The following is a 3,924-nucleotide window of genomic DNA, read 5'->3' as shown; positions in this document are numbered from 1 at the left end:
GGGGGGGTGTTGGGATGAGACATCCTGGAGCAAAAGAAAAGCCCCTCAACTTATTAGTGCAGCATATGAAAAGCAGGTGGCTTTGAGCACATTCATGAGTCAGCATCCTGGCGGGCTGATTGTTAACACCTCAGTGATGGGAAAGATTTAAGCTACTGTCATGTGACCGGGGTCCCAGCACGGTCACCATCCCTCCCTTTCACTCCCTCTGCTCAACTCTTCTTCCAGCCTGTCACCGTGCTCACTTGTTCCGCCAGCAGTCTCTACATTGATCTGGTTGATGCTGGAGTCATTGTCCATTCAAATCCTCTCCCTAATTAGGCCACTGTGAGACTTCAGCATACAGACACCCCCAACACCCCACCACACCTGGGCACCTAAGACACACTCTTAGGTGCCCAGGCAAGGAAAAGAGCAGGTGGGGAGGGTATGTGTGTGTGTGTGTGTGTGTGTGTGTGTGTGTGTGTGTGTGCGTGCGTGTGGGGGGGTTGGGGGGGGCGGTTTTGACAGAAAGATGGAAGAAGGAGAGGAAAAACTGGGGATCCATCCTCCTGCTTCTTTCCCCCTTCCTCCAGAATGCCTCTCTGACGTGAGGTGGCGCAGCACCGCTTGTGTGTGCGTGTGTTTGTGTGACCATGCATGTGTGTGTGTGTGTTAATTGCCTCCCGAGAGTGCAGTGTCCGTACTAATGTTAGATCTCCTCAATCAGCCTATGTGCGTGCACACTGCTGCAGCCCCCTCCGACCGCACTGAGATTCATGCACAGTTATGTCAATGCTCTCTCTGCCACTTCTCCCATGCACTCTTGTGCGTGCGTGCGTGTGTGTGTGTGAGTGTAAAGACATGTGGAGACAGAAATGAGGAGGAGAGGGTGGTAGAGGGTGAGGGAGGGTGGTAGAGGGTGAGGGAGGGAGGGAGGGAGAGAGAGAGAGAGAGATTGGCGTTGAGGGGGGGGGCCATAAATCTGATTTTTAATGGAAGGATCGAAAAGGACAGAACAATCAGGAAAACAAGGCAGGCTCAGACAAAGACCTGAGGACGGGGACGAAGAGAGAGAGGCGCAGGGGGAGAAGGGAGAAGAGAGCAGCACACTTCTGGTGAACAGCTAGTGTAATATTGTCTCTCCCCCAGTAATGGAAGAAGGGGTTTGAAGGGGGGGAGCATCGGAAAAAAAGGAGAGTGCACAATAAAAGTGAATGAATTCTGCTGCAGTAAAAAGCCAGAGTTATTTGCTCTCTCTCTCTCTCTCTCTCTCTCTATCCTAGCGAGGTCAGATTGTTCGCCCGCGAGCTGCGTCGCCATCCGTGGGGGGTTGCTTCAGAAAAGACACGCGTTCACAGCAACAAAAAAAAAACCTATACATGTACCGTAGCTATGTTGTTAACCTTTTTCTCTATTCAAAGAAATGCACCACTGCCCCCCCTCCTCCCCCTTCTCCTCCTCTCCTGTGAGCTCCCACTGGCCCTCCCCCTCTCCCTCCCACTACTCGCTCTCTCCCTCACTTTCTCTTCCTCGCTCGCTCTCATATTCCGCATAAAGGAATCACATTTCATTGAAGGAGCAGAATCAAGGCTTCACTTCTTCTTCCTCTTCCTCCTTCCTCACAACACGGTCTTATTCCGATCCAGTGCCCCCTCCCCCTCTATCTTTCTTTCCCTCCACTTCTGCCTCTTCTGTCCCCCGTTTCCTCTACTCACTGCATTCTGCTCTATTGCACTCTTTTCTTTCATTTCTCCCCTCTTTTTCTTCATTCATCCTCTTGTCCCACCCCCCACCCCCCTCCCAAAGTGAGATTCCTTCACTTTGGGGCAACTCTCCTCCTCTCTCCCCCACAGACTTTTGCTTTCTGTCATGTGGGACACTGCAGATGTTCTGTCTTACATCTTAGTAATGTTTACTCTGTTGTTTTGCTCATTTCACTGCACTTTCTTTCTCTTTTTTTTGCTCTTTTTTGTTCATGGAAAAGTTTGCTGTCTCTTTTCGAGTCTAATATTGACATTAAGTTTCTTTTTTTCTGATTTTATTTTGACTTTTTTTCCATTTTGGGGATCCTGGAAAAAGACTTTACAACACTCAGGTAAGCTTTACTAAGATCGAGGCTTTTGCATGGGTAAACTACCAAAGCACAAATATTTTATACTGTGCATAGCTTGACAAAAAACTAAAATGGACGTATCTTATGTGCACAGATCAGAAAAAAAAAATCAAGTAACTTAAGTGTTTTAACACTTTAAATTTCTATCTTTTTCTCAAGTCTTTGCAGTGTTTGCTGCAGGAGCATCGATTCTGCTTGCTTGGCAAGAAAAATCCTGCACTCATGAGTTTAAGAGTTGCACTGCATCATTATGCCAAAGTTGTTTAGTTGCATCTTTGCAACTATGAAACATTTAACAAGATTCATTTAATGAGAAACTAATAATCTGCAACAAACAGACTGTTTGGTAGTGAGGTCAGGCGGGGAGAGTGTAAAAAGATCTTTATCCAGACTCAGCTTTGTCCTGTGGGGCTGTCCTGCAGGGACCGCTTGTGTTGTGAGGTGGGTTATATTTCAGCACCATGGACAGCGGCGCACTCACTCTCGCTGGGACAAAATCCCTCTAACAGGATCCTGAACTTTTTAGAAGCAGCTCCTGTGATCTCACTGGGAAACTTTTATCCCTTGATTTTGTTTTTGATTTTTGTTGGTTTTTTTTGCTTCACTTTGTAACTCTGCACCATGACTTGTACTTCCTAGGCAGTTGTAGCTTCTTGGTAAACTGCTGAATATTTTATACACAGACAGCCACAAGTCTGTAACTGTGGTTAAATGGCTTTTTGTTCATTGGGAGTCATGCGTGGTGAGCTTATTGATTTCATACATTTGCTTAAGTATTCCTTCATGTAATTTGGAGGTTAATTGGGACAGGGTGTAGCTGGGTTCTTCCCACCTGTCCTTGGAACTAATTACATCGTTAGATCTCATATTTGACGTTTGAGTGAAAGTAGTTGTCAACAAGACCAGATGACTGATCTTAATGAGCTCAGGGCATGTGAGTTGAGTGAGTTCTAGCTGCATTTCAGGTGAATGCCCGCAGTTTTCAGTTTAATACAGGGGAGGTAAGCACATCTCTTTAAGAGTCGGCCTAAGCACTTTGATCACTGACAGCAGCGCAATTTCTTGGAAAAAACAAAACAAAATACCACAGAGTAGGGGGGTGGGGGGGTGGAGGAGGAGAGGTATGGAGTGGGGGATGGAGGATAGAAAAAGTGAGCATTGAGTGTAAAATGGAGGAATGAAGTCGAGATCCAGTGCAGATGAAACAAGCACAGAGGTGAGAAGGATGGCAGAAGGAGAGTATGCATGAGGAAGGAGCTAAAAACTGAGCGAGAGGCATGAGGAGGAGGAGGGGGAGCAGAGGAGAGGTACAATCCCCCCCACCACCGCCACCTCTCTTTCTCTCTCTCCTGCAGCATTTCCTGCCTTGGCCACCATGTCCTGCACCACCCTGCTACCACTGCCTCACCACTGCACACACACACACACATACACACACACACACACACACACACACACACACACACACACACACACAAGGGGAGAGAATGCAAGAGAGAGAGAGAGAGGGAGGGAGGAAGGGGAGGAGACGCACACACACACACACCTGAGTAGAACAAACGGGCTGAGAAAAAACCAAAACGAATCTTAATGATTGTAAACCATTAGAGAGAGCAGATCATTTCTGCAGTGGACTGAGAGATAGAGAGACTGGGGCTGTGAGAGAGAAAGAGCGTGCACACGGCTCATGCACGAAAGCTGCACTGACGCTAATATATATTAGCAGAAACACTGCAGCAAGAGGGGGAGGGAGCACGGGATTATGGGATACATTGACTGTGAGGTACCAGCAGCAGTAACTGGGGGGGAAGGAGGGAGGGGAGAAGAGC

The 3,924-nt window shown here is 47.7% G+C and overlaps 1 protein-coding gene across 1 annotated transcript in view; it reads right to left on the bottom strand.

The window, feature by feature from the left end:
• The window catches only part of LOC111658665 (voltage-gated potassium channel KCNC1-like), a 51,465-nt gene that overhangs the window by 43,000 nt on the left and 4,541 nt on the right, over positions 1-3,924 (bottom strand). The gene's annotated exons all lie outside the window — the stretch shown is intronic.

This window comes from Seriola lalandi, unplaced genomic scaffold (genome assembly GCF_002814215.2).
Source record: "Seriola lalandi dorsalis isolate HSWRI2012SDOR001 ecotype SW California unplaced genomic scaffold, Sedor1 jcf7180002054464, whole genome shotgun sequence".
NCBI classification, from domain to species: Eukaryota; Metazoa; Chordata; class Actinopteri; order Carangiformes; family Carangidae; genus Seriola; species Seriola lalandi.
The sequence above is the reverse complement of the archived record's forward strand: the minus strand, read 5'-3'. Positions and strand labels throughout refer to the sequence as shown.